This window comes from Bufo bufo, chromosome 6 (genome assembly GCF_905171765.1).
Source record: "Bufo bufo chromosome 6, aBufBuf1.1, whole genome shotgun sequence".
Lineage (NCBI taxonomy): Eukaryota > Metazoa > Chordata > Amphibia > Anura > Bufonidae > Bufo > Bufo bufo.
Window position 1 is genome coordinate 438,516,293 of NC_053394.1, and position 12,580 is coordinate 438,528,872.

The window sequence follows — 12,580 nt, forward strand, 5'->3', positions numbered from 1 at the left end:
AATAGCTGAAGAGTAAAGTACTTTTATGGAGATATATCAATATGGCAAATCCCTTTACATTCCTTACCAAAGAAAAACCAAAAATACTGTTGAAATGGACCTGGGCTGTTTCTGGTTTCTAAATGCAAGACCGCATGTACCCATGTCTGGAATCTTAAACAGAACAAAAGTGGATCCCCCAAAAGTGTCCACAGAGAAGAAACTAAGGACACTAGAATGATCTGCCTCGGGCTGCAGTGAGACATCTGCCTCGGGCTGCGGTGGGACAGCTGCCTCGGGCTGCGGTGAGACATCTGCCTCGGGCTGCGGTGAGACATCTGCCTCGGGCTGCTGTGGGACATCTGCCTCGGGCTGCTGTGGGACATCTGCCTCGGGCTGCTGTGGGACATCTCCTCGGGCTGCGGTGGGACATCTGCCTCGGGCTGCGGTGGGACATCTGCCTCGGGCTGCTGTGGGACATCTGCCTCGGGCTGCTGTGGGACATCTGCCTCGGGCTGCTGTGGGACATCTGCCTCGGGCTGCTGTGGGACATCTGCCTCGGGCTGCTGTGGGACATCTGCCTCGGGCTGCTGTGGGACATCTGCCTCGGGCTGCGGTGGGACATCTGCCTCGGGCTGCGGTGGGACATCTGCCTCGGGCTGCGGTGGGACATCTGCTGCAGCAAACTCTGGCCTAACACAGATGTTAGCATCATCTCCAACGCTCAAAGGCCTTTTCTGCTACCACACGAGCTGAGCTCTGTCCGGGGCTGAGGAGATGGGTGGTCAGAGGGTAGGCTGCTTCTCCCATCAGATGGACCGGTATCTCCACACCGTTGACACTTATGGATTTCTGAACATACAAACAAATATCATTAGGTTTCAAAGAAAAAGAATGCCCACAAAACAAGCAGCCACATAAGATGTCTTATGGGAACAAGTAGCCTTCCTTTTCTTCTTGTGGTAGGTTGTGGAGTTGCACAGAACTCTTGCATCACGTGTCCAACCAGGCCAACCCACATATATATATATCAGCAAAGATGTTAATAACTGAACAATGGGACTTTATGCTACCCCGTGGCTTCAGACTGCCCCTGCCACCCCGTGGCTTCAGAATGCCCCTGCTACCCCGTGGCTTCAGACTACCCCTGTTACCCCGTGGCTTCAGACTTTGTGTAAGCACGTTGCTGGTCACAATCCTTTTTGAAAGTGTAATACACACAAATGACAAGTGAACCACTTTTTTGATCCATATTTGTCTTCTGGTCTACAACAGCTTGAAGTATGACGGAATAGCATCCCTACCTATTGTGATATGAAGCTGGATCTTCAGAGGGGGCAGTGATGGGAACGTGGCATCCATCTGTGGCCCCCTCCACACGCGCAGTAAATCCATCTAGGGTCTTCTGAATTTCTTCAACTTTTGGCAGGCAAATGTAGCACTTCAATAGATTATTTTTAAATCAGAAGTAACTTTGCGCACTATGCAATGTACAGTCCAACTCCAAAGACAGCTTATAGTCATGTACTCTGTTGGCGTGGCGTACCACTAAAGAACTACGGCCAGTCTCCGGCGTGGTTCAATTGGTTTTCGACAACGAGTAGTCTTTCGGTTAAGACGTCAAACATACTCAAACACATCCCGTGACATTGTTGTGCATTTTCATAAGTGTACAATGTATCTGATGATACCATATTCAATATGGATGATCATTGCCTTTAACAACATGTGATCAGCATGAACCTGAAAAAAACCAAGATGGGTTCATGGCAAGTTCAATGTGTTAAAAGTGAATATATAGAGAAGACTATACTTTTATTATTGTTTAGAGACATGGATTTATCTACACAGGTTTCTCTAAACTTGTCTGTCTGAGGAACAATGGGTGTTTCATGGCTAAACCATGATCTGATAAGAGACGTCCATAAAACACATCTGGTGTGGAACAGATATCTATTCATATATTCGCATATAGATATATTCCTGTGTGCATTTATTTAGCGTTTGAACTTATTAATGATTCATATATACTATGTGATATTGATGTATTATAACCAAATATTATTAATGTATCTTTATATGTCTATATCTCACTGAGAGGGTATATTCTAGTGGATATAAAATGTGTTTAAGTGGAAATTTCTTAAATAGGGTTTATTTTAGAGGAGCTGATGTTATTTCAAACATCATTACTCAATAGCTGAAGACAGTTAAGGTATACAAACCAGAAAAACCATCATTACTCCTATCTGCCCCATAAATTCAGGGATTAGGAAAACTTCTGATACCGCCAGTCAGTCTGAGCAAAGTGTCAGAAAGAGCCCCTCCTAATTGATTTAAGGTGTGAAAGGGCAAAGAAGTTTAAGTAGTAATAAAACAATCTGTATATATGTTAATTCTTAAAATATTCAAAATGTTATATGATACAACAGTGCCATCAAGTGTTAGATGGGCAGAAGTTTCCTAGGAATGTCAATTAGTGACATCATCCCATGTTTAACATACGTCACACCCACCTTATCTAATTGGTAATCCCTATTCCAAGAGGGGATGGGCATAGATAAGGATGGGGGATATCTGATCCAGTTTTTTGGGAGAGAAAAACACACTTCTTCACAGACACTTCTTCACAGACACTTCACAAACTTCACAAAAGAAAAACTTCACAAGGACTTCACAAAGATTCATTCATCAGCATCACTTCACACAGGACGGGACATATCTAAATCTTGGAAAGCTGGGTCCATTCTAAAAAGCTCTTTGTCCCAAAGCCAGGGGTAATGTATAATCTATTTCATTTGCAGTAATTATAAATCGCTCCAATTGGCATATAGTTGAGACCCCATTATTAGTGGGTCAATATTGTTAAAACAATAATTTTATGGGAAATTTTAATGAACGTGCACATCATTATAATTCCTGTAATATTGATATCAGAGTGAAATCTCTGATCGGATATTATTATCCGTAGTTAGGCCAACGGGCGTATTTATAAGGTGTCTCTTACTGCCATATTCTTTGATTGAGCATAAGGGATTTTCCACAGATTCATTTCTATTGTTTTGTTGTTATTGTTACATTATAATATTTTAATAATCGGTAATAATTTGATAATAATTTGAATAACATTGTATTGTACTTGGTGTACTAAATTAAGTAAGCCCGGCGTAAACGGCGGAGCATCATTTTGTGGTCAATTTTGATATTAACCTTGTATTCATTTGTATGCCATTTTTACTGCATGTATTTATTTGTAATAAATTATATTTTATATAATTAATTGCACCCTGTTTCATTATCTGCACAAATTAACTTTAGATCTCATCAATAAAAGAACTGGCGTTTATATGTCCGCCAATAAAAATTTTAATTTTTAATTTTTCATATTTCATAAAAATATGAAATCATAATTTTTATGATTTCATATCTTATATGAAATAAATACCCGACATATTTGGAGGTTCCACCGAGATTGATTGAGATATTTCTATAACCAATTTGTGCAATTAGTGAAAATATTCCTTAATCCTTATTGGCAAGTCAAATTGTTGTTGTTATTGATTATTGATCAAAATCATGAGTGTAACAGGCAGCGACCCAGGTAATGGCCAGGTTTTAGCAGATAGTCCATCTGACCCAGGAAAGATAATCCCTAAGGTTATCAAGTATATTTATTCCCGTTTGAAGTTAGATAAAAATATAGATGAATGGACTAATGAGCTATTGGAAAGAGCCTATGAAGAACGTGGGGATATATGGAAGTTAGGTGGCATGGTTGATAGATACCTGACATATATGGATTTGGCAACTGATAATACCAAAAGGGACCAACACCTCTTATGTGCATTGCCACCTGTTTTGTATGCATTGTTGGCGGTCAGTACCCTTTCCGAAGATAGGTATGAGTCTATAATGGCTACAAAAAAATATGTATCCAAGATGGAATCAGAACTACAATCCGCAGAAGCGAAGATCAAAGACTTAGAGTACAACCTTAGTCACAGCCATGATGCATACCAAAAGGCAAAAAGTGATTTAGAGGATTTATATCTCCAATATTCCAAAATTAAACAGACAGATGGATCAGCCCATAATATAGTCAATGCTGAAAGGGATCCATCTAACGCTGTGGGATATCCTGATCCTCCATGTCTTACTCCCCACTATCCAGACATGCCATCAAATGCTCTTAAAGCAGACCCAATCCAAGATACTCAGCAACCTGAAAGTGTTGGCATGATTACGCGGGAGGCATTCACCCAATTGAGTCGGGCATTCCAAACTGCAACCGCCTTACTAGATGCCAATAACAGGGAAGCCCCTAGAAGTTCTTCTCCACATGTTCCCCTGAGGAGAGATGTTAGGGTTAAATCACCTGTGCCATATAAGTCTCATGAAAGTTGTGAAAGTGCATGTGAGTTTGACAGTGGTGTGGGGAAGCATGTGACTTATTCCTTGCCACAGGATCACAGGCGACCAACATATGCTGAGGTGGTTTCTAGGAATAAAAATTCCCAATATTCAGATAAGGATCAGAGCTCCTCCAGCATAATTAAGTTTTTGAATACTACAGTATCCAAATTTTCCAAGAAAGGTTCTTCTCAGATAGCCAATCACTTGGAAATGTATGAATCCACTATGGATTCTTTAAAATTATACTCTGATGCTGACAGGATCAGATTCCTTCCATGGGCATTTGATGATAAGTATCGTCATTACTTTACCTCATTTGGAGAGAGAGGCATTCAAGATTGGCCAAGTGTTTTGCATGAGGTTAAATTGGAATTCGGACCATACCGAACCACCACCGCTGCAAAACGGGACATATATAGCCTTACGTGTAGACCCAATCAGAGTCCCCGTGAATTCCTCTCTGTCCTCAAAAATGCCTATGGGTTAGCATATAGATCCCCAAATTGGGAATCTGAAGAATTCAAACAGTTATTCTATGACGCTATGCCAACCCAGATCAAATTTAACTTAGCCAGAGATCTGGATATTGATGCCCCCCTGGATTGGTTGGTGACGGCTGCCACCACGCTGTATAATATCAGTGAGTGCCATGCAATAGAGGAGAGAAGGTTTAAAAAATCCCCAGAGCAAAAGGTAGCTGAAGCTAAGGTAAACCCTAGCTTGGGATTTGAAAGCCAGCCACGAAGGTTCCCTCAGTCTACAGGACCTGCTCAACAAGCCCAGCAACAACAGGTAGGACCGCCCAAACAGACCAAACCCCAAAATACTAATGGATCAGAGGGGAATAATTCAGGTAATGGGAGGTCTAACTATCGTCCCTATTACAATAGAGGCCCCCAGGGATACGGGCCCTATAGGAATTATCAGGGTTACAGGCGCTGGGATAATAGACCCAGACAACAGAGGGAAGATAGGCAGGAATCCTCAAATTCACCCAGGAGTAGGTCACCTACCGATAACCAGGGTGCCCAGCAAAGCCAAAATGTGCCCAGACCAAACAGGTTTGATCAGCTGGCAGAACAAGTGGCCCAGTTGAGTGACATTGTGAGAAAGTTGGTATCTCCAGGAAAACAGCCTGAGCCTTTTTTAGGGGCAACTCCAGGTCCCAGCTCAACATCATAAAGCAAATTGGGCCGGGTCAGAACCCAGGCCACTGTAAGGATATTAAGTTGATTGTGGTAGAATCTGATATGATTCATAATTCAATATTTCCTTGCAGTACCTCTGACCCTGAAATTAGGGCCAGGGGGGAAATGTCTAATATGTCATTTGTCTTGCAGTCTAATGATGTCAATTCATATGACCAGATGTCTGTTCCAGTGTGTAATCCCATCGTTCCAGCATCTAGCCGTGAGCCAGCTGTGACTTGTGGTGTCACACAGCTTGTCCCAAAGGCGGGGGCTGATGCTGCTCCTTCAGCTTGTCCTGGAAGACTCAGGAATGCAGAGGTCACGGAGCTGCAAAGAGGTCAACCTCTCAGACAGCAGATGGGTAAACATCCTAACTTTCTCTGTGATTTGTTCCAGGTGGATGGCAGATACTTTATGGATATATATCTCCAAAATGAACTTATCGGACCAATCAAAGGATTAATAGACACTGGATCACAAGCCACCATTTTATCTATCAGTTATTTCGAAAGGATTTTGAATTTAACATCAAAGAAGCCACGATTAAGGTCATTTGATGGCTCTTTGATAAGTGTAGGTGGAGATGCCTTACAGGTAAAAGGAACATCCTGGTTGACATTTAAGATTGGCAAGAAAACAATTAGACATCCCACATTGATTGTGGATCTTCCATATGATCGGATGATCATAGGAATCGATTTATTAAAAAGATTGAGTCCCATAATTGATTTCATTAATGAAGCAGTATGGACTCAGGTGAAGGCACCCATTGCCTATGAATACTCTTGCAACACACAAGCACAACGCAGTTGTCATGTGATTGAAGAAAAACCTAGCTCTATTGAAGTGCATTTCAGGAACAATCAAACACCGGAGGTCACAATCCTGAAGAATGGTAAACCCGAGGAAGATGTCAATGGTGCCGCTCACATCATTACCATCCAGAGGGACGAAATCAAAAAGGTAACTCTGGATGATGATATTTTAACCATTTCTCTTGAAAGGGGGAATCACGAAGTCGCGGATCTGACAAGGCACATTCAATCGATGGTACGGATTAAAAAGGTCAATGACAATTTATTGATTCCCGTACAGGTAAACAATATAGCCCGGGTGAAATTTGCCAAGTTGGATTTGAAATCCGAAGCAAGTTACATAAGCCTAGGACTCTTGAAACAGATCACCAATCCTAAAATGATTAAAAGTTTCTCTCCACAGGACCAATGGGTTCATGATCTGGATGGAGATTCCCAAAGTCATAATGTGTTTGCAAGATGCGTTTTGTCTATCTCCATAGGAAACAAAACTACGGAGCACGTTTTCATCGTGATAAATGAACCACGGTATCAAATGTATATAGGTAATGACCTTCTGCACCGATTTGCCGTACAGATTGACCTGGTGAATAACACCTTATGGTCCAGATTGCCGGGAAACCCAGAGGGATTCCAGGATGTAGAACAAGCCTTACGATGGGGACAACAGATGCCCTATGCCGTAAGTATCATGGTTGCTGAGAAAGTTGAAATTCCTGAAGGATGCAAACCATTTCTTCTACCCATTAAAGTAAAGAAGGGACAGAAGCTGAAGAACACAGAAGCGTTGATCTGTTTATCCAACAGAATACAGCAACTCGGCCTAAAGGTAAAGCCTACTCCCCTGATCAATATCCATCAGGATCCGTTACATATGGTAATTCATAACATGGTTTCCCATAGCATATCCCTACAAAACGACACCGTAATTGGTTTGGCTATGGATTCGGAATACTACACATTTGGATTCCAAAATGATGTTATTGGAATAATTCCTGATGAATACCTGACAGAGGAACAAACAGTGGAACAACATTTTTCCTCAACCCCTGAGGGGTTATTTAATATCCACTCTGTTTATCCTTTCAGCTCTGAAGAAGGTACATGCCTCATCGAAGAATCATCATTGGTTTTCAACCATGAGATCGATGAAAAAGAGTATGAATCGTACCAGCAAGGAAAGGATAAGGTATGCTACACCCAGAACGATTTAACTAGTGAGCTTGAAGAAGCTTACGAGTTAAGTCAGCCTGAGATTTTCCCAGAATTTCAGGAGCGGGTGGAAGAACAAATCTCCATGGCTGACGCATGCTCCGACGAGTCGAAGCGTCAACGGCTAAAGGAGCTCTTCGCAGAGTTCCAGGAGATGTTCGCCAAGGATTCTTATGACTGTGGGGAAACAGACCTACACGTTACAAGAATCCAGACAGATCCCGATGCACCCCCTGTTTTTGTCAAACAATACCGACTTCCGCTGGCGGCTTACGAGTCACTATCGGAAATCGTCAAAAACTTGGAGAAGAAAGGTATCATCCGTCCAGTACACAGTTCATTCAATCATCCGATACTTGGAGTCCTCAAACCTAACGGTCAATTTCGTCTCTGCTCGGACCTAAGACAGTTAAACAAACGTGTTTACATGTCCGGATGGCCCGTGCCATATATTGACCAGTGTTTGGCACAAATACAAGGATCCAAAATCTTCACTGCCCTTGACTGTGCACAAGGATATTGGACGATTAAGATAGATGAAAGGGATCAGTACAAACTGGCCTTTACATTTGGCAAACGACAGTATGCATGGACCCGACTGCCCTTCGGGTACATAAATGCAGGCCATGAGTTTGCAGTGTTCATGCATAAGGCAATGCCTGATGCCACTGAACGAGGTACCTTATCCTATGTGGATGACATCCTGATAAAAAGTACAACTTTTGAGGAACATATTCAGGAGTTGAGGCATGTACTAACCCAGCTGAGGAAAGCAGGTGTAAAACTTTCTTTGCAGAAGGCTCAATGGTGCCGGAACAAGGTTAATTTCCTAGGTCATGAAGTCACTGCGGATGGAATTAACCCACAGAAAAAGAAGGTGGAAGCAGTGACCAATACAAAATCTCCTACAAATCTCAAAGAGTTGAGATCATTCCTGGGCATGATGAACTATTCACGTAAGTTCATAGATAATTATGCCGAAATTACAAAACCTCTTTTACAGTTGCTAAAGAAAGGAGTAAAATGGGAATGGAGTGAGCGTCATGAGCAAGCTGTAACCGAGCTCAAGGCCAAACTTATCCAGGCTCCATGTCTTGCTTATCCAGAAGGGGGAAAACCTTTCTTCGTGGAAACAGGTTTCACTGATAAAAGCATAAGTGCAGTTCTTTTCCAAAGACAGGAAAACCGAAACAAGATCATCGCCTATGCCAGCAAGTCCTTGTCACCGGTTGAGGTAAAATTCAATGATTGTGAGAAAGCATTGTTGTCAACTGTATGGGCTTTGCAATATTTTAGGAGTTTTATCCAAGGTGAAAGGATCATTGTGGAGACCGCACATCAGCCACTGCAATACTTGCAGAGTGATCGTATAAGAGATGGAAACTTGTCAAACAGCAGGATAACCGCCTGGACAATGTCCTTAATGGGATGGCCATTGGAAATCAGGTACAAACAAAATAATAAGAACCCAGTTGCTCAAGGATTAGCAGAACTCCATGACTGTACCCATACGGAACGTAAAGGTGAGTCAACGGAAAATGATTTCCTGGATGAACAATCATCATCACCATATAAATCTTATGAAGAGGAGTATTGCAAATTGTTACCATGTGTGTACGTAGACGGCTGCTCCTTTCATGTCGATGAAGGATCCGAACGTACATTGGTTGCAGGTATTGGAGTCGTATGGAATAATACATTCCTGGATGTATCCGTTGGATACAAGATTGGTTCCAAAAGCAGCCAAGTTGCAGAACTTACTGCTGTGTACAAAGCCGTACAAATGGCTATCGAATATGATGTTAAGGAGTTTGTAATCATCACAGATTCTGACTATATTCGTAACAGCTTTGTGGAGTACTTTCCCGGATGGAAAAGATCAGACTGGATGAGAAGTAATAACAAGCCAGTAAAGCATGGTAAGATGTTTTGTAAAATTGATGAGATGGTTACCGCCCACAGTCTTACTATTTATTGGAAGAAGGTAAGAGGTCATTCAAGATATCCAGGCATGGATAAAGAGGGGAATGACCTAGCGGATTCCCTTGCCAAACAAGCAACCATTGACGGAGAAGTCTTTGACGTTGATGACCTCATGGGAACTATCCAAGTGGATGCTATGACAAGGAGTCAGGCCCAAAAGGGAGCTGAAGCCAATGTGGCGCAGTGGAGCCAAAATTCCCCTAGTGAGGATCTCATTGCAAGCCAAAAGGGGGATCCAATTATTGGTCTCTTTTATAAGCACATTGAGGATCCACATAACTATCCCATAACCACGGAAGACTGTGTGGGTAAGGAGGAGTTACGAATTTTGATGAAAGGTAAGTCCCAATTCTCATTACAGGATGAACTGCTGATAAGAACCTCTAAGAATGGTATCACGCAATGGATAGTACCTGCAGCATACCGAGGTCTGATGTTACAACATGCACATGATGCCCCAACAGCTGGTCATCGAGGTGAGAAAATAACGTACGAGTTACTACGGGACTACGCTTACTGGCCACATATGCTGCAAGATGTGCGAACATATTGTCAGGGATGTCTAATCTGCCCTCAATTCCAGCCACAAGGACCCACTCATCGGGCACCATTGATGAAAAGGGGGATGTCCATGCCATGGTCAGACATCCAAATTGACTTCATTGGACCAGTAACAACCTCATCAAGAGGCAACAAGTATATGTTAACCGTAACTTGTTTGTTCACCAAATGGGTGGAATGTTTGCCGTGCAAAACATGCAGTTCAAGCGCATGTGCATCTCTACTCATTAACCATGTATTTTCTAGATTTGGTCTTCCCCAGCGCATTGAATCCGATCGTGGAAGCCACTTCACCAGTGAGGTGATGACAAAGATGTGGGAAATCCTGGGGGTAAAGAGGAAGCTACATATAGCTTATCGACCAGCCTCTAGTGGTGGAGTAGAACGTTACAACCAGTCCATTGTGAACATCCTGAAAAAGTTTGTCAATGAATCTGGTAAGGACTGGGATGTCAAGTTGCCTTTGGTGCTTATGGCCATCAGAGCCACCCCAAGCGCAGCAACTAAACTTTCTCCCTTCGAGATGATCACGGGAAGGAAGATGGTGTTACCCCAGCATTTACTTTACAGGACAACAGACCATAACTTGATCAATGCTACAACGTCGCATCAGTATGTGGAAAATTTACGCAAGCACCTTCAACATGCTTTTGCGTTCGCCCAGAAAAATATAGAGAAAGCCGCAGTGAGTGCTAAGACATACTATGATCTGAAGACTACACAGAAGGAGTATCAAATTTCCGATCGGGTATATCTCTATAACTTCGCTCGGGATCAAGTGAAGGAGAGAAAATTCCTACCTTCCTGGAAAGGTCCCTATGTCATCACTGACAAATTATCTCCAGTGGTCTATAAGATCAAAATCCCTAAGGGGGATGAATTTATTGAAAAATGGGTGCACATTAATCAGCTACGTGTTTGTCATCCCAGTGCACGACTTCGAGAGATTGAAGGAGTTGGATGAAAAGAGGTGAAAAGACTTTATGGTTCCAGCTAAAGACGGAAATAAGGATTGGTATCGTATGAACGGAAAAACGTTATCTGTTATTCTACATCTTTAACGCATACTAACCCATCCTGATGTATGTTTCCTCTGTAACAAAATGTCTCCTAACTCACCTCTGAAACCAGAACTTACTCTGTCCAAGAAAAGAACTTATGCCAATCAGAGGTATATGGTATTAGTAACTCTTTTCTTGCAGGATAAAGTTAAAAAAAAAATGTATATACTCATATGTGTCATATAATATTTTATAGGCGTAAGATGTCATCAAAGATGATTGCCATTATCTACGTCGTCCTGATCTTGGGGAAAGAGTTCCATGCTGAGCCGATTGCTGTGCCAGGTCCTTCATCGGGGATCATGTTACAAGATACAGCGGGGTTCATCTTGACGAACAAGAGGATATTATCCCAGAAGGTCTACATCAGCCTGGATCCACGCGTTTTCGTTGAAAGGCAATTCAACGTATCCAAGATCCAGTCATCGGAAATCCAAGCCTGGTATCAGATGCACATCGGATATTCCCAAGGACAGATTACGCAAATCCTGGAGCAAGCAAGGAAAACCTTGACCAGAGAACAGTTTTCTACAGACCAAAGCGATTCATGTTTTTGCAATCGTAGCCGCCATAATCTTTGGCGTAATGGGCACTGTTATTACTACCGGTATGACAGTTGCCGATTCCATCTCTATCAAGATATTGGAACTTGAAGTTGGTTCATTGAAAAGGAACCTATTAAACATTCATATGGAGATGGAGAATCAAAACAAACCTTTATCGAACTTATATCCTGTTTTGCAGGATCTATGGGATGGTTGAGTTTGTTGACCATCCAAGTCATGCGTTAGATAAGGTTCTCCAGAAGAACTTTAGTCAAGCTCTGGTTAGAACATTATAAGCCAAGTCTACGCATCGAAGAAGATATATGAAAAGCCCTTTTAAGCATTCCAAATACATTCACATTTTTTGGAATATTTTGGAATGAAGGGGGATTTGTTGTGCATTTTCATAAGTGTACAATGTATCTGATGATACCATATTCAATATGGATGATCATTGCCTTTAACAACATGTGATCAGCATGAACCTGAAAAAAACCAAGATGGGTTCATGGCAAGTTCAATGTGTTAAAAGTGAATATATAGAGAAGACTATACTTTTATTATTGTTTAGAGACATGGATTTATCTACACAGGTTTCTCTAAACTTGTCTGTCTGAGGAACAATGGGTGTTTCATGGCTAAACCATGATCTGATAAGAGACGTCCATAAAACACATCTGGTGTGGAACAGATATCTATTCATATATTCGCATATAGATATATTCCTGTGTGCATTTATTTAGCGTTTGAACTTATTAATGATTCATATATACTATGTGATATTGATGTATTATAACCAAATATTATTAATGTATCTTTAT